Source organism: Schistocerca cancellata, chromosome 11 (genome assembly GCF_023864275.1).
Source record: "Schistocerca cancellata isolate TAMUIC-IGC-003103 chromosome 11, iqSchCanc2.1, whole genome shotgun sequence".
NCBI lineage: Eukaryota > Metazoa > Arthropoda > Insecta > Orthoptera > Acrididae > Schistocerca > Schistocerca cancellata.
Genome location: NC_064636.1, coordinates 108357365 through 108377157, shown reverse-complemented (window position 1 = coordinate 108377157; position 19793 = coordinate 108357365). Strand labels below are relative to the sequence as shown.

General features: G+C 42.1%; 1 protein-coding gene across 3 annotated transcripts in view; it reads right to left on the bottom strand.

Annotated features, from left to right (window-relative positions):
* Positions 1 to 19793, bottom strand: part of LOC126108455 (uncharacterized) — a 30111-nt gene that overhangs the window by 7589 nt on the left and 2729 nt on the right. Inside the window, exons 2-3 of one of the 3 annotated variants that reach the window (XM_049913669.1) lie at positions 18187 to 18286; positions 13528 to 13703 (exon numbers count right to left, since the gene is read on the bottom strand). The gene's annotated coding sequence lies outside the window, so the exon portion shown is untranslated. The other 2 variants (XM_049913670.1, XM_049913668.1) reach the window with 2 other exon arrangements.

Sequence of the window (19793 nt, the reverse complement as noted above, 5' to 3'; positions counted from 1 at the left end):
CATCTGCAGTGCCTCTCCTGGGCTTGTGAACATATCGGATGGATCCTATACAAGTGGGAAACCGTGGCCCAGTCAGATGAGTCCCAATTTCAGTTGGTAAGAGCTGATAGTAGGGTTCGATTGTGGCACAGACTCCACGAAGCTATGGACACAAGCTGTCAACAAGGCACTGTGCAAGCTGGTGGTGGCTCATAATGGTGTGGGCTGTTCTCTGGTCCAACTGAACCAGTCATTGACTGGAAATGGTTACGTTCGGCTACTTGGGAGACAATTTGTAGCCATTCGTGCATGTTATGTTCCCAGACGATGACAGAATTTTTGTGGATGACAATGCTTCATGTCATTGGGCCACAATTGTTCACAACTGAACATTTACGGGACACAATTGAGAGGTCAGTTCGTACACAAAATCCTGCACTGGTAACCCTTTTGCAATTACGGACTGCTATAGAGGTAGCACGGCTCAATATTTCTGCACGGGACTTCTAACGACTTCTCGAGTTCGTGCCACGTCGAGTTGCTGCACTATGCGGGACAAAAGGTGGTTTGATGAGATGTTAGGGGGTATCCCGTGACTTTTATCACCTCAATGTATGTCATATACACATTTCAATTGGTGTTTTACCTTGAAGTCCTAATACTTTTAGATCATTGTTCCAGATACAAAAATGTTGCTTGTCTACCCAGCAATAAGACCTATACCCAGAGTTTCTAGCATTTCTTCACGTGTTTCAACTGTTTGTTCTTAAACACTGAACTCGCCCTCTGAGGAGATTTCTGGTACTTTTTGTGCACATTTTCCGGAGCCATAGGTCTTACTCCTGTGCACTCCCCAATCGGACAATTATTTCATCTTTTTTATTTACCAAGCACTACACCAGTTTCTTCGTGATTGGCATTCTTCGTGTTATCCTGCTCCTATTCACGAGCTGAAGACTGAATGTCTTCCTCTTCAAGCTATTTTTGGTTATTCGATCATACGTGATCCACACTTTTCCTGTTGCAATGTACAGGATATTGTAAACGAACTATTCAGCCATCTCTTGCAGACAATCTTAGGTGAGTAATTACAAATCTTTGGAACAATGACACTGATGCCATACTTTGTACCTTTAGAGAAGATAACCATTTCTGAATTCTTCTTTCCTTCTTCACTCACTGCTACTTCCGGATGTATCGTGCTGAGAATAATGACATTTTCATTCTTCTCTCCTTGGTAATCTACCAGCGTACCATCTGGCTTATATGTCTTATCCGAGATGATGATGGACTGTGCACTGATTAGCCTGAACATTATGACCACTACCTAACAGCTGGTACGTCCACATTTGGCACGGATAACAGCAGTGAAGTTTCGTAGCACGGAAGCAACGAGGCCTCGGTAGTTCGCTGGAGGGAGTTGGCACCACATCTGCACACACGAGTCAACTAATTCCCATAAATTCCAGGGAGGTGGTGCAATGAGCTCTGACACCACGTTCAATCACATCCCAGACGTGTTCGATCACGTTCAGATCCGGCGAGTTGGGGAGCCGGCACACAACTGGAACTCACCACCGTGTTCCGCAAACCACTCCGTCACATTCCTGGCCTTTTAGTACATTGTTTTCCTGAAAAATACCACTGTTGTCAGGAACGGTGATAGTCACGAAGGGGAGCAACCAGTGTTCGATAGTCCTTGGCCGTCACAGTTCCTCGCACGAGCTCCACCGGATCCACGGATGCCCACGCGAATGTTCGCCAGAGGATAATGGAGCCGCCGACAGCATATCTCCATCCCGCAGTACATATGTAAGGAGATATTCCCCTGCAAAACGACAGATTCGCGCCCTTCCGTCGCCACAGTGAAGAGGGTGTTGGGATTCGTCTGACCGTGCAAGGCTCTGCCACTGCATCAACATCCAGTGCCGATTTCAATCATATTTGCCAATGTTGTGGTGTTAACATTGGCGCTTGCATGGGTCACTGTCTGCAGAGACCCACCATTTGGAGTGTTCCGTGCACTGTGTGTTCACACATATTTGTAGTCTGACCAGCATGTCCGATGTCAGTTCCACCACCCGTCCCGTTTTGCCAGTCTGCATAGCCTATGATGTCCGACATCTGTAATGAGGAGTGATTGCCCAAACCCTAGACATCTAGAGGTGGTTTCACTTTGGTTTCACCATGTGTGACACTCACCACAGCACTACTTGAACACCCGACAAGTCACGCAGTTTCTGAAATGCTTGTCCAGAGCCTCAGTGCCTGCACAATCTGCACTCAGTCTAACTCAGGTAGATCACACACCTTTCCCATTCTACACATGGACAGCACGGTCACATGCACCGTGTGTGTGTGTGTTCTTCAGGCAGTTGGAGGACTTCTTGGCAAATCTTGTTCATTGTTCTGCGAACAATGTCATCTTCTGTTCCAGTTTCTTTAAACACTGGAAGGATGTGAGGAAGCTCCCCACTGTTGCATTCCTGCCTTCACTCAGAAATGGCTCCACGAAGTAAAAAACAATGTACTCTCCCAATGGCTCACTGTCTGGTCAGCCTTCCTCCTTAACGAGGTACGGGAGGGCATCGCAAATGTACTCTGATGCCCAGTCTGCGTGCAGTTATGCGAAACTTGAATCTACTTTTGTCAGGTTTGTTTGGCATCTATTTGGTTAGCTTGCACTTTGTCTTGTGCAGAAGTAACTGTTCATTAATTCTAGTACTTTCAGAAAGGTGGTAACGGTAGGTGCAATTTTTCATGAACTCTTTCTATATTTCAGAACTAAGAGCAAAATTATCAGCAGGGATGCACGAAGGTCGGGATGACTCCTCATCAAAGGGGAGGAGTCTAGCAGGTTCACAGAATCTGTGTCTTGTTATTTTATCACTGATGAAATTAAGTTCCCACAAATGAAACCAAAGGTCATCTGAGGAAATATCTTTAGCACAAACAGCACCTCTGTCATTTATGATAGCAATTGTTGCCTCCAATTCCTCAAATAACACAGTCCACGAGATTTTTTTAAAATTTTTTTTCTGTGTGCTTTTACAGTTCATATCTAAATCAGTAAAAACATAGCTATCATAGGATTACTTTGTCACGTATATGTCGGTCGAACTGATAAGTATGCTCTTTCTTGTGTACAGATAGAGTTACCGAGTTGAAATTTATGTTACATACTATGGTCTATGGTGCCTTAGCACTGTGTAAAATTTAAGCCTCTACATCAATGCAATCAAAATATGCAGCTATTTACATTACACATTTCAATACTCACAAACTCACTCAGAAAAATTCACAGGGTACTTCCTATTGACATATCACAAAATTTGTAAACAAACAAGGTTTCTTAGGACAAGGAAAGGAAAAAATTTGAAACTGTTAATTTATAATTATCTCTCATAGTCCCCCCCCCCCCCCCCCCCCAACTTCTTGTCCACTGATATCTACCTCTATAGTCTGCAGACCACAGTGAACTATGTGGCAGAGGGTACATCCCATTGTATCAGTTATTAGTTTCTTCCTGTCTGATTCGTGTATGCAACGTGAGAAGACTGATTGTCTGAATGCCTCTCTGTGTGCTGTAGTTATTCTAGTCTTGTCCTCACGATCCCTATGGGAGCGATAAGAAGGGGGTTGTAGTATATTCCAAGAGTCATCATGTAAAACCGGTCCTTGAAACTTTGTAAGTAGACTCTCTCATGATAGTTCCTGTTTATCTTCAAGAATCTGCCAGTTCAGTTCCTTCAGCACCTCTCTGATACCGTCCCACGGCTCAAGCAAACCTGTGACCATTCGTGCCACCCTTCTCTGAATATGTTTAATATTGCCTTTTTGATACATGCCCACACACCTGGGCAATATTTTAGAACTGGTCGCACAAGTGATTTGTAAGCAATCTCCTTCGTAGACTGACTGCACTTCCCCAGTATCAGTCGAAGTCTACCACCTGCTTTAGACACAACTGAACCTATGTGATCACTCCATTTCATATCCCTACTATGTGTTACATCCAGGTATTTGTACGAGTTGGCCAATTCTGACTGAGTCATTGGTATTACAGTCATAGGATTCTACATTTTTTCGTTTTGTGTAGTGCACAATTTTACACTTTTGAACATTTAAAGCAAGTTGCCAATCTTTGCACTACCTGAAATCTTATCAATATCTGACTGATATTTATGCAGCCTCTTTCAGACAGTACTTCATTACAGATAACTGCATCACTTGCAAAAAGTCTGAGGTGATATCAATACTGTCTGAATGGTTATTAGTATAAAACATGAACAACAAGGATCGCAAAACACTTCCCTGGGGCACAACTGAAGTTACTTCTATATCTGACGCTGACTCTCCATCCCAGATAACATGCTGTGGCCTCCTTACCAAAAAGTCCTCAACCCAGACACAAATGTCACTCGATGCTCCATACAATCGTACTTTTGACAGTAAGTGGAGGTGTGGTACTGAGTAAAATGCTTTTGGAAATCATGAAATACTGCATCTACCGACTGCCTCGATCCAAAGCTTTCAGTATGTCACGTGAGAAAATTTCAAGTCGACATTCATATGATCGATGTTTTCGGAACCCGTGTGGGTTGGAATGGAGGAGGTCATACCGCTTATTATGACTGAAATCACAATATGTCATAAGATTCTATAACAAACTGGTATAGAGGATATTGGATAGCAGTTTTGTTGAACACTTCTACTACCCTTCTTGTAAACAGGTGTGACCCATGCTTTTTCCAACTACTGGGCACAACTTTTCGTACAACGGATCTACGATAGATAATAGGCCGTGTAGCTGTGTTCAATTTTAATTATTTCAGTTGTTTCTCAACATGACTGACACTAATATCTACTTCACTCACTTTCCATGGGAGGATTAAATTAAAGCAATACTCCTGTGTTTTCCTTTGTAAAGGAACATTTGAAAAAAGAATTAAGTATTTCTGCTTTTGCTTTGCTACCCTCAATTTCTGTTCCTGTCTTGTCCATGAGTGACAGGACGCTTACTTTGGTGATACTAACAGCCTTTACATATAACCAGAATTTCTTTTGACAATATTCTGCTATAGTAGTCACTAAAGGCTTCACATATCGTCCCTTGACAGCCAAACATGTTTCATTCAGCATCTCTCTATCTATAGCCCAATGCTTTGTTTTACATCTATTATGCAGTGGTCTCCTTTTCTTTAGAAGTTTCTTTACAGTGACTGTATGCCATGGAAGGTCCATCCCACTATGAGTTGTACTACTGGGTACATACACTATGTGATCAAAAGTATCCGGACACCTGGCTGAAAATGACTTACAAGTTCGTGGCGCCCTCCAGAGGTAATGCTGCAATTCAGTATGGTGTTGGCCCACCCTTATCCCTGATGACAGCTTCTACTCTCGCAGGCATACATTCAATCAGGTGCTGGAAGTTTTCTTGGGGAATGGCAGCCCATTCTTCACGGAGTGCTGCACTGAGGAGAGGTATTAATTTCGGTTGGTGAGGCTTGGCATGAAGTTGGCATTCCAAAACATCCCAAAGGTATTCTATAGGATTCAGGTCAGGACTCTGTGCAGACCAGTCCATTCCAGGGATGCTATTGTCATGTAACCACTTTGCCACAGGCCGTGCATTATGAACAGGTGCTCGATTGTGTTGAAAAATGTAATTGCCATCCCTGAATTGCTCTTCAAGAGTGGGAAGCAAGAAGGTGCTTAAAACATCAATGCAGGCCTGTGCTGCGATAGTACCACACAAAACAACAAGGGGGGCAAGCCCCCTGCATCAAAAACATGACCACACCATAACAACACGGCCTCCGAATTTTACTGTCGGCACTACACACACTGGCAGACGAAGTTCACCGGGCATTCACCATACCCACACCCTGCCAGCGGATTGCCACATTGTGTACCGTGATTCATCACTCCACACAATGTTTTTCCACTGTTCAGTCGTTCAATGTTTATGCTCCTTACACCAAGTGAGGCGTCGTTCAGCATTTACCGGCGTGATATGTGGCTTACGAGCAGTCACTCGATCGTGAAATCCAAATTTTCTCACCTCCTGCCTAACTGTCACAGTACTTGCAGTGGATCATGATGTAGTTTGGAATTCCTGTGTGATAGTCTGGTTAGATGTATGCCTATTACACATTACTACCTTCGTCAACTGTCGGCGTTCTCAGTAGGTGGCAGCACAATTCACCTAATATGAAAAACATATGTTTTTGGGAGTGTTCGGATACTTTTGATCACATAGTGTACATCACCTTGCAGACGGTTTCAAAATGTCGATCCTACCATTGGGGACCAGTCCTTGTTAGTTCATTTTCTACTTTTGCTGCTTGCAGGTATTTCTGTTAGTGTATAAAATGTATTCACAGTTGTGGATATGGACAACTGTGAGCTGCACAAAAGAATGACAATAACAAAAATTTGTGCCAGCACGGACTCAAACCCAGATATCCCTCTTCTCGTGAGCGGTTGCCTTATCATTAAGCTATTTGATCATGCCTTCAGCCAGACCCAAAGTTCCATATGTTGTCAACTGTGTGTCTACAACACGCACTCATACATCCATTACATATATTCCCATACAGGTGTATAAGTTGGGCACGCAAACAAGGCACAAAGTAAGTTATTTCTTTCAATTTTCATTCACGGGTAGCTCATTAAGTTTCTCCTACACCGTAGCAGGGGTTGGGCTGGGTTACATCAGATATGAGCCGTATGCCAGCCAGTTCACACTCTAACATGAACACACTAGCAATTGTAATGGAGACAAATTTATTGCCGACTGTTTTTAACAGTTTCATGCTGCCATTATATGATCTTATGTGATTGCTATAAAATTACCTTGTTACATTATACGGAGCCAAAGCATAAACAGCATTTCCCACGTATACACAAGGGAGTTCAAAAAAACAAGAACCGGAGTAACATTGCCATGGGCGGAGCTTGTGTAGTATGCATTTCTGCTGCTAGGCGTGTATAGCACAACTCATTGCCAGTTCAGTGCCGCCTGTGTTGTTGACGTGGCTTGTTCTGTTCATCTGCGATGTTTTGTTCTTGTTTTGTGGACTGGAATACTTTCTTTCAAATTCTGAAGGTGGCAGGGGTAAAATACAGGGAGCGAAAGGCTATTTACAATTTGTACAGAAATCAGATGGCAGTTATAAGAGTTGAGGGGCACGAAAGGGAAGCAGTGGTTGGGAAGGGAGTGAGACAGGGTTGTAGCCTGTCCCCGATGTTATTCAATCTGTATATCGAGCAAGCAGTGAAGGAAACAAAAGAAAAGTTCGGAGTAGGTATTAAAATCCATGGAGAAGAAATAAAAACTTCAAGATTCGACGATGACATTGTAATTCTGTCAGACAGCAAAGGACTTGGAAGAGCAGTTGAACGGAATGGACAGTGTCTTGAAAGGAGGATATAAAACGAACATCAACAAAAGCAAAACGAGAATCATGGAATGTAGTCAAATTAAGACTGGTGATGCTGAGGGAATTAGATTAGGAAATGAGACACTTAAAGTAGTAAAGGTCTTTTGCTATTTGGGGAGCAAAATAACTGATGATGGTCGAAGTAGAGAGGATATAAAATGTAGACTGGCAATGGCAAGGGAAGTGTTTCTGTAGAAGAAAAATTTGTTAACATCGAGTATAGATTTAAGCGTCGGGAAGTCATTTCTGAAAGTATTTGTATGGAGTGTAGCCATGTATGGAGGTGAAACATGGACGATAACTAGTTTGGACAAGAAGAGAATAGAAGGTTTCGAAATGTGGTGCTACAGAAGAATGCTGAAGATTAGATGGGTAGATCACATAACTAATGAGGAGGTAGGACATGTTCTGAGGCATCAAGGGATCACAAATTTAGCATTGGAGGGGAGCGTGGAGGGTAAAAATCGTAGAGGGAGAGCAAGAGATGAATACACTAAGCAGATTCAGAAGGATGTAGGTTGCAGTAAGTACTGGTTTGATGCACAGGTTTGATGCACAGGATAGAGTAGCATGGAGCATCAAACCAGTCTCAGGACTGAAGACCACAACAACAACAATGGCAAGTTTAAGAGAAATAGATGTGGCTTGGAGCACAATGCAGCGAATTTTCACGAAAGATTTGGGAATGAAAAGCACTGGTGCCGAGTTTGTTCTTCAGGTTCTTACTGACAATAAAAAGGAACATCGAGTTAAAATGTGTCACGGTTTGAAACAGCAGCTTGAAACTGATCCAGGTTTTCGCTCAAAGGTGACGAGTCACTGTGCTACGGTTACGACCCAGAAACAAAGCAACAGTCCAGCCAATGGAAGAAGTCATCGTCAAGCCCATCCAAAAAGTCATCAACTCAGTCAAACATCAAAACAATACTGATTTGGTTTTTTGATGCCAAGGGCGTCATTCATTCTGTTCACCCAGGTCAGACCGTCAATCAAACCTTTTATTTGGAAGTTTTAAGACGACTGTGCAACAGCATTTGTCAAAAAAGACCAGATTCGTGGCAGACCAGAGACTGGTTCTTCCACCATGACAACGCATCTGCACCCACAGCCATATCTGTTAATACAGTTTTCAGTTAAAAATGTAATGGTTCCATTGCCCCAAGCACCCTACTCGCCTGATCTTGCTCCGTGTGAGTTTTTCTTATTTCCGTGCATAAAAAGGGGCATAAAAGGACACGAATTTGATAACTTTGAAGAAGTCGACAGCCATTTCTAAAGATGACTGCAAAAAAATGTTTTAAACAGTGTAAGCACCACTGGGACAAATGTATTAGCTATAATGACAAGTATTTTGGAGGGGATAAGGTCATTTTGTAAACAATTTGAAAAATTATAGCTTTTAAAAAATAAATCCACATTTTTTTCTGGTACTCCCTCATATGTCTTGACAAAAATCCATTTCATAAAATAAACACAGTTGGCAAAACGCACACAGATGATAAAAATACACAGTTAAAATCCTTGTATTGTCCATGCATGCAAGTTGTGCACACGATTCTCACAAGCCTGCCACACAGCTGTTGTAAGCTTGATAGAAATATTCCACACCAGCATGTGGGGATGAGGCAAGGATTTTAACTGTTTTTTTTTTTTATTGTCTGTGTTCATTTTACCAACTGCGTTTATTTTATCAACGTGATTTTTGTCCAGACTTGTATGTGGGGAGTGCCTTTTACGCTTTGACTTCCTGTAATGGTACAGTGCAATTTTATTGCAAGTTCCATACAATCTTATGACAGCAGGATAAGACTGCTGAAAACGATCATCTCAGAGCAATAAAAATGTCCACACTGCGATCGCAGTGTGTTCATTTTCAACCGTACCGATCACCCCATAGCACAGCAGGTGTACGTTACTTCACACTCTGTTCACGGGATATAAGGGTGAACTCGTGCTGACAAGGTAACGCCACGACAGAGCTTCACTGATGTCGTGAGACGACGAACTGTGCCAGGCGTAGCCAATCACGGGAAAGGAATCGGTCACGTGAGGCCTGTGGGCAGGCTGAGGAGCACGAACGAGTGAAGTTCGGTTACTCTCTTCTCTCCCAGCTTTTTGACCGCTCGGACCTACCTTCCACTCCTCTCCGGCCTTGGGGCACACACCTCGCATGCGAGATTTTGGGCTTCATTTTCGTGTCCCTTACAAACAGGCAATAAATCCTGCCATGGTTGTTTCAATAGTAGATTTTCCATTCTCTGTCAATAATTTGTGTCAGTATTTTGCAACCACGATTTATTGAGCTTCGATTCGATAACATTCACACCCATCGCCACCTGTCTTTTATGAAATTGGAGTTATCACACTCTTCTTTAAGTCTGAGGGTATTTTGCCTGTCTCGTACATCTTGCACACCTGATGGAAGAGTTTTATCATCACTGGCTCTCCCGAGGCTGTCAGTAGTACTGACAGAGTACACGAATCGATACGTATGTGCTACACGTCGAAAGCCTATGTCCTGTTAAGGTTGCAACTCATGGTCACAAATGACAGTGGTTAGTGGTAGCAGAGGTCAATGGTAGGAAAGGAAACGAGACAGATTCATTTGAAACATTTATTGCACATAATGACAACATGTGGCATACGACAAGAATGCAGCTCTAATGGTACAACAATTGCTCCAAGTTTGCACCATCAGATGTTACTCATGCCTGACATAGACGGAGCACTCACTGTTGGACACGCTCGAACACGTTGGGAGTGTCTTTGATTGTAACAGCCGTGCAGACAATTCGTGCTAAGAGATTCATTTCGGACACCACAGGATTGATATATGTGGGAGATTTTATAGCTCCCAAATAAATCGAGACTCGATAAATCCAGTGAATGGTGAATCATGCCCAATCTGTCGACGTGGGAATGACCTGTTCAATCGCCTACAAACAGCCAGTCCAAAATGAGCCATGTGCCCCATCCCATTAGAACCATATACTGCGCCACACATTTGCTGGAACATCTTCAAGCATGCCGGGAAAGACATGTTCCAGTAAGGTCTGAAAACCCGCAGCAGTAAGGCAAGATGATAAAAGGAACACCCTGACTAAGCAGCCACGACCAAATATGCCCACACACTAACAGTGAAGTGATGCCGTGCCACGTGTTGCCGCACACTGTGAGTTTTCTGGTGCCCACAAATGTTCACATTTTTTGATTGAATACAGCATCCGTATACACAAAATGTAGAATGGCAATGACAAGGAAAGCGTTTCTGAAGAAGAGAAATTTGTTAACATCGGGTATAAATTTAAGTGTCAGGAAGTCGTTCCTGAAAGTATTTGTGTGGATTGTAGCCATGTATGGAAGTGAAACATGGACGATAAATAGTTTGGACAGGAAGAGAATAGAAGCTTTCGAAATGTGGTGCTACAGAAGAATGCTGAAGATTAGATGGGTAGACCACATAACTTTGAGGAGGTACTGAACAGAACTGGCGAGAATAGAAATTTGTGGCACAACTTGACTAGAAGAAGGGATCGGTTGGTAGGAGATGTTCTGAGGCATCAAGGGATCACTAATTTAGTATTGGAAGGCAGCGTGGAGGGTAAAAATCTTGTGCAACGCAGCTAGCTCTTTATTCACACGAAGTAATGGCCGCTATCGACAGGGGATCTCAAGTTGATTCCGTATTCCTAGATTTCTGGAAAGCTTTTGACACCATTCGTCACAAGCGACTTCTAATCAAGCTGCGGGCCTATGGGGTATCGTCTCAGTTGTGCGACTGGATTCGTGATTTCCTGTCAGGAAGATCGCAGTTCGTAGTAATAGACGGCAAATCATCGAGTAAAACTGAAGTGATATCAGGTGTTCCCCAGGGAAGCGTCCTGGGACCTCTGCTGTTCCTGATCTATATAAATGACCTGGGTGACAATCTGAGCAGTTCTCTTAGGTTGTTCGCACATGATGCTGTAATTTACCATCTAGTAAGGTCATCCGAAGACCAGTATCAGTTGCAAAGCGATTCAGAAAAGATTGCTGTATGGTGTGGCAGGTGGCAGTTGACGCTAAATAACGAAAAGTGTGAGGTGATCCACACGAGTTCCAAAAGAAATCCGTTGGAATTCGATTACTCGATAAATAGTACAATTCTCGAGGCTGTCTATTCAACTAAGTACCTGGGTGTTAAAATTACGAGCAACTTCAGTTGGAAAGACCACATAGTTAATATTGTGGGGAAGGCGAACCAAAGGTTGTGTTTCATTGGCAGGACACTTAGAAGATGCAACAAGTCCACTAAAGAGACAGCTTACACTACACTCGTTCGTCATCCGTTAGAATGTTGCTGCGCAGTGTGGGATCCTTACCAGGTGGGATTGACGGAGGACATCGAAAGGGTGCAAAAAAGGGCAGCTCATTTTGTATTATCACGTAAGAGGGGAGACAGTGTGGCAGATATGATACGCGAGTTGGGATGAAGTCATTACAGCAAAGACGTTTTTCGTCGCGGCGAGATCTATTTACGAAATTTCAGTCACCAACTTTCTCTTCGGAATGCAAAAATATTTTGTTGAGCCCAACTTACACAGGTAGGAATGATCATCAAAATAAAATAAGAGAAATCAGAGCTCGAACAGAAATGTTTACGTGTTCGTTTTTCCTGCGCGCTGGGAGTGGAATGGTAGAGAGATAGTATGACTGCGGTTCGATGAACCCTCTGCCAAGCACTTAAATGTGAAATGCAGAGTAATCGTGTAGATGTAGAGATGAATATACTAAGCAGATTCAGAAGGATGTAGGTTGCAGTAGGTACTGGGAGATGAAGCAGCTTGCACAGGATAGAGTAGCATGGAGAGCTGCATCAAACCCGTCTCTGGACTGAAGACCACAACATAACACCACCACTATCCGTACTGAATGTGACTTCATTAGTGAAGAACATATAAGCTGGGAAGTGCACATCTCAGCCACTCTGTTGCAGAAACGAATGCACACGTACAGGATGGTCACCGGGCAGCAATAACTGCACGCTTTGGAGAGGAAAGGCATGTAAGGAGGCTGTTTTCAAAACAAGTTCGACATTGCTATGGGGCATTGTTAAGTTTGAGGTGACAGCACACACGCTGGCACTCGGATTAGTCTCAACGGCATCTGGCACACCTTCTTCCCTAATGACCAAATGTGTCAATCGTGGGCTGCTGTCACAAGCCCTGCCACTTCTTAACGACCCATACTTGCACAAATTTTTATTCAGACGTGCAAAAACACTGATGTCTGTACGGAAAGCATTCTCGGTAAATGCATCTTATGGCTCGTCCATTACACTTGGCTACTGCGTACGTGCAGTGCGTGTCTGCATGCTCACTGTCTGTATGCCATCCCCTGCTCCTCGAATGCTGGCTAGTGTTCGAATGAGGAAATCCTCACGACCCCCTCCAAATATTCTGATGTACAGCACTACTTAGTAGCGTACAATAATTGTGGTTGCGGGATGTTACGCAATCTTCAATATTTATGATGTGCCCCCACCTGTGACATCCTATACAGACCCTCTCTACATTCCTTCCATTTCTCCATTCTTTACTTAATACTGGTTTGCATGTGAGGTCTTCGTAATGATACAGCTACTTCTCTCTTCTCCTAAAGCCCCTTTAATTTTCCTACAAATGGCATCCACATTTCGCCAGGTCATGCATGTTCTATAACCTTGCATTTGTCCTGCAGCCCTTCCTGCCTAGCCTTCTCCACTATCTGTCTTGAAATATTTCTGAATGCCTGATCTATATCATAATCTCAGCTCTAGGTTAAGCTGGAAGATGAAAGTTTAGTTGTGAGTTGGCAAAGCCAGTGAATGTGAAATCTTGGTTGCGGTGAGACTACACTATAGCATAGCTGAAGGTCTATGTTAACATGGAAGCTGATAGTTTCATTTTCTATTATTTTCTGCTTATTTGTATCCAGAGTACTGTTTCTGTCTGTCTTTATTTTTTCCCCAGTTTGATCACACACTAGCATTTAGTACATTAAGCCCGTTGTTATGTTAAATACCGAATGGTTATAATTAAACCTTCCCAATTTAACACATTATAACACAGAAGCTAATTACCTTGTCAGTACCAAACTTGGTAGCAATAATGTCCAGAGTATGAGGTGCACGATTTCCACGTGTCACAGCGTCACTGTCGAGTTCCAACTACGGCTACTAGGTGCCGTGATCAGTCATCGTGATTCGCAGTCTTTCACACCTGACCAGCCACGGTGCACTTGATGTATCAATGTGAGCTTGGACAAAAGGAGCAGAGCATTATTGGTCAAGTTCTATTATCAATACAACAGTAATGCTACAGCTGCACCTCAATAATATCACTGGCTGAAAGGATTACGGAAGGGTCCTCTTTCTCCACCTGCTGTGCGGAGCACGATGAAGAAGCTCGAATCGACTCGCGTCATTCCGGGAAGAGGTCGACGACCGGTTGCACCGCAGGTGGTTGATGAAATTGCTGCTGCTATGGCAGACAACGCTGCATGCGATTCCCAATTGTCAGGAAGTGCACGTGCTGTGTCACAGCAGTTGAACATCCCGTGGTGCACTGTACAGAACCATGCTCAAATGGTATCTGTACAAGATCCAGATCATACAGCAGTTTGCGTCACAGGACCCACAACGACCTGTTGACTTCGCTCTCCACTTTCTCGCAAGAGTTGAAGCCGACAAGGGCTGACTCTGGACCATCCTATGGACAGACAAAGCTCATTTTTCTCTGAGGGTGAGGTGAACACACAGAAACGCCGAGTGTGGGTATCTTCACCTCAAGTCACTTTGCACGAAGTTCCTCTGAATGATGAACGTGTCACTGTATGGTGTGGCATCACAGTTACGTTCGTCATTGTTCGATTCTTTTTTTAACAGGTTGGAGCTCGAGGACCAAAAACGTGCAAAGTGACTGGCCAGGGTTTGCTTTGCCAGCATGTCATACCCACCCTACAGCACAGAGATGCATTAAACTCAACAGTTTTCATGCAAGATGGGGCCTCACCCTACATCGCTCGTGAAGTTCACCTGCTTCTCCAAAACACATTTGGAAACAATCGAATTATCAGCCGATCATTTCCAAATGCTTGGCTGGCACGACCAGCTGATGTCACTCCCTGTGATTTCTGGTTGTGGGGCTACCTGAATGACAGGTTTTACCATGGGAACATTCACACATATGCTTATCTGAAGAGGTAGCCAGCATACCTACGGACATGCTTCGTTCTGCTGTGCAGAATGCAATCCTGCTCTTTTAGACTCTTCTGGACACTGATGGGTACCATATCGAGCCACCTTTGTGGCAGTAATGGTATCGCATGTAATGGTATATTGTACTGTAGCAGAACATTAAAAGTGTTTCAATTGAATTTATTCTGCATTATTTCTCTTTCCCATGTCTTTGGCATTAATGCTACCAAGTTTGGTACTTCTACGGTAACATTTTAAATAGGGAAATTTTAATTATAACCATCCAATACTTAGTGTTTCTCATTCAAATAAAATGAAAACGTGTTCCGCCAACTCAGTTCAGCTGTCATAACTTCCCACAATCACTCACAATAGGCATTCGAATGTAAACTTCACAGTTATACTGTGGATAGCCCCTTCTCAAGTTTTATCAACAGACCCACCTATCGTAGGTGAGTAACTGTCATTATGGGGTGTGAGTGGTCTGCCATTCCTTTTTAATGGAGAATTCAGTTAAGATAACAATGTAACAACAATTACACTAAATATTAGTGTTTTTATATTACAACTACCACTATCCAAGCCACTGAGGAACAATCGTCAATTCAACGTGAAGCAGTAGGAAGAAGAGTACTACATATCACTAAGGATACGACAAACAGGACCACTGTACAACTTTATTGTGAGTAATTGTGGGTAGTTACAATTGTGGAACAGCAGATTTTTATAGATACTGATGCAAAGATATGTTTTGACAGTGGGAGAAATAACAAGAATTTAAATAACAACAAATACAAGCAATATTTTTATCTACCGTTACCACATCGCCTTCCATTTTAGCACAACATACCATACCAAAAACGATTAGTTTTGGAGAGATCTTTAAAGTAGTGTTTCACTGGAACTCCGTATGCAACTATAAATGTGAAAACCACCAAATACCGTATTTTAGTTTCACAGCCACTGAATTGAAGATGCTGTCTGCTTGATATGCCTCTGCCAACCTATCACACTACAGGAATAGTGATCTTGTTAGCCAATTATAGCATACACATATATTCGTCCTTGTCACAAATATTTAGCTTTGTCCCTCCAAAAAAACCTGGTCGTGATGACAGTCAGCTCTGTAGCTTCACCCTACGTTCACTACCATTGGCTGTCTAGATCACATCTTGTACTGTGATTGGCTGACAGAAGCAAATCGAGCAGTCACCATCCTGACTTATGTTTCTGAAAAAAAATGTACTATAGCAGACGGATTTCATATTTCTACATGCATATTCTGAAAACTCACAGTTTCATTTTATAGATCTCTCTGAAACACAGGTTTTTTATTTTATTTTATTTTGCTAAAGTGGCAAGAACTCTGAAACGGTACATAAAGATTTTGAGCAACCTCAAGGTACTGTGTTATAATGCAATAAAACTGAAACTTTTGAGAAGAACAATTAGTTTTTAGGGACAAATAGACACACAAGCACACAATTTAATACTGACTTTACTCCCCCCCCCCCCTCCATCTCCGTCTCCCTCTCACCCTTCAGGAGGGTCAGCTGAAGCTACTGATACCGAATTTCAGCTTTAACCACTGATTTAATGATGTTACACTGTGGGACATCACACATACACACAGATGGAAAACAGAACACTGAAAATGTTGTTCTGTGTCTATATTATTTTTGGAATGTACATTATAGTGACAAACTGATCTGTAACGTTGCCCATGATCTAGGTTACACTGAATAGTGCCAGTTCAGTTGCGATTTGGGGGAGACAAATAACATAAGTGGTGGTCAAATATTGATCTATGGAGTAGTTTGCGATCTGTAGTCGAGCTGGCATGAGAATGTCCCTGATGATTGCAATGGTCTGGACACAGTGGCTTTGCATGTCTACCTCAACTAATCGTGTAACTCATTTTTGACAAATAGTAACATCAAGTGTTTTTTTTTTTTTAATTCCAGTCTTTGATCACAATATAAAGTCCTTCGACAATGACCAGTTTCAGTCAGTAATGACCATCTTCAGATTTGTTCTACACAATGTCCTAATGCGATAAAGTCGTCATGGCGTCATCAAAACATGTAAATACACTCAGCAAAGCATCGTCATGTAGAACTAAAATATGGTGTAAAATAGGCCAAATCGTCCACACAGTCATTTTACAACCAGCATTACTGTACAACTGTATTGTAATGCATCTGTTTGTTACTGCTCTTTAGCTGGCTATTGTTTTCACCTGCAGCTGGCAACAACACTGCTGTCAGTGATGTTACATCCTCTCGACTTTAGGCTAGGCTGATAAGTAACAGTCTGACTGCAAACTGGCCAAGCAGTATCTAAGGTTTCAATCAATCACTGCAAGACTCTCCATGCAAACAACCGAAAATAACAAAAACTGAAAGTATAAAGCTTCCAAACTAATATAGACCTCCAGCTATGCAACTGATCAGTCTGTCGCCTAACTTGTAAAAGTTATTATTGCTGGAGTAATGCTGTGCAGTGTGCAGTCTGCATCAGATAGGATTGATGGTGAATATTGGAAAAGTTCAAAGAAGGGCAGCTTGTTTTGTATTAGCCCAAAACGGGAGAGAGTGCTACAGAAATGATACACGAATTGGGGGTGGAAGTCATTAAAACAGTCACCAACTTTCGCCTCAGAGTGAGAACATATTTTGTTGGCATCCACCTTCACATGGAGAAATGATGATCATAATAAAACAAAATAAATGAAAGCTCGCATGAAAGATTTAAGTATTCATTTTTTTCTGTGCGCTATTCGAAAGTGAAACAGAAGAGAAAGAGCTTACACGTGATTCGATGAACCCTCTGCCAGTGACTTCATTGTGAACAGCACAGTATACATGTAGATATTCACTCACATTGCCATGTCTTTCCCTTTAATGCTGCTTTTGGTAACAATTCATGTGATAAATGATGGAAAGTGTACACAATGAATCGGATGAGGGTAGCCAATCACAATGCTCGTTATTGATTTCCTGTGCTTTGAATTTGAAGTTGGTGGCCATTTATTTCAGTCATTGCAATGTAAGCTGAGCTATTAGCTATCATCCTAACCACCACATCAAATATCGCAAATGTTTATGATAAAAGTGACCGTAAACATCTTTGCTCTTCATGCTAATCACAACCTCAACCCACCTGATAAAAAAAAATTGAAAGAAACATATACAACTATAGTATATAACACAATCCAAAGCATTATTTCCTTCAATGGATCTCCGTGTCCACTAGACCTATACAGGTCTAATAAATAATACAAACAAAGCCACTACTTACAATAGACAAATAATCTATTATAAACAAAATATCTGCAATCTGCAACTGAACCATACAAACACAACCGTCCCAGACACTATCTACGTAATAATATTCTGATGAATTGTGTTATTCTTAGCTACAGTACAGCTATTCCTGGAATTTAGGCTGATATCATACAATGGGCCCAGTCACCTAACTTCATCAAATTCCGCATGTAATTTACTTCACTGTTGCAAGCACACTAACTGAAAAATGGCATACCTTATTCAAATCTAGGCTCTTATTAGAATGCTTAACACATTCCTCATCAGGTGGCACTATGTGTTGTCCATAGTTTCAGTTAAAACTGAATATCACTGATCTGCAACATATAAATTAATTCAAGGTCATAACACACTAGTTTCTGATGATTTTTTTAATACAAGTGCTGTACATTACATCCATACTGTGTCTAAGAAACTCATTTTATGTACTAAAAACTGCACTAATGTCCTAGAATTAAAGGCTACAGTCAACTGAAAGATGCAGTTCCATCTGTCTGCTTTGACCAGTGATGTAACTGTGTTGTGTGGCACGACGTCATTCTACCACATTCTTGAGTCTGGTCGTGTTAGTAGACAACGCATTTTTCTATTTGGTGGCAATCTCTTGCAGTGGATGTTGATGTTCTGAAGTTTGTTTGGTATGTTAGTGAGATATCTGACATTCTGAGCTGAGTGTGTCAGGTTGTTGCTGAAAGAGTTTGTGCTGGTTCACTAGTGAGTTACTTTGATTTTGTGTATTGCAGCTGTTGAATTCATGTTTGTGTTTGGAATTATCAGTGCAGTGTGTTTCTTATTGTCACAGTGTTTATATTTTTATTTTTTTTGTCAATCATGGATATGACATAAATTTGTGAATAGGAGACTGCTTGTTGCAATGTGATTTTATTTGTTTTTTTATTGTAATGTGTAAGTTGTGTGTGTTTCTGTATATGGTTGTTTGTGTATATTTAAATTGGTAATGATGCAAGATTTTAGGAATTTCTGGTTTTTTCTTCTTAGTGTTTGGTAATTGTGTTGGACTGTGGTTGGCAGGTACTGCAGGTATCCGTTTACTGTTACTGGCTAGAATACTTATGAGAGTGAGTTTTAGTTTGCTGTAGGCCTACAGTGGACTTTAGTTTAGACTAGTTGGGTAAGTGAAGCAGGATTTGTTTTAGCAAGTAAAATTTGTGGTATCCGTTTTGGAGTTGTGTGTTGGTTGATCGTATCAAGCCCTTTACATGAGCTATATAGATCAAAATGAAATTTGGGATACCAGGTTTTCGAAGTTTATGTTGGTTACTCAAATCAAATGGCATGTGACGAGGGCCTCCTGTCGGGTAGACCACCCGCCTGGTGCAAGTCTTTCGATTTGACACCACTTCGGCGACGTCCAGATCGATGGGGATGAAATGATGATGATTAGGACAACACAACACCCAGTCCCTGAGCAGAGAAAATCTCCGACCCAGCTGGGAATTGAACTCGGGCCCTTAGGACTGACAGTCCATCGCCTTGACCACTCAGCTACCGGGGGCGGACAGTTGGTTACTGATGAATGGTCTTCATTTGAACTGTGTGTGCCAAGCGAAATTTACAAAACCAATGATTTTCACTTTTGCATTTTTGCATTGTGTGGAATGTTGACAATTTGGTACGCTTCATTTTTGTGTTAGTATTTGTTTTGGAATGGGGTCATTATTCTTACTATATATAGTTTGCCTCCACTCAAACCCCCTGCTTCCAGTGGTTGTCCCATTAGTTTCATTCTATTGATGATGTTCAATATTTCGCAAACTATTTACATCTGTCCGTAGGCATAATGAGCGGCGTCATGGTTGCCAT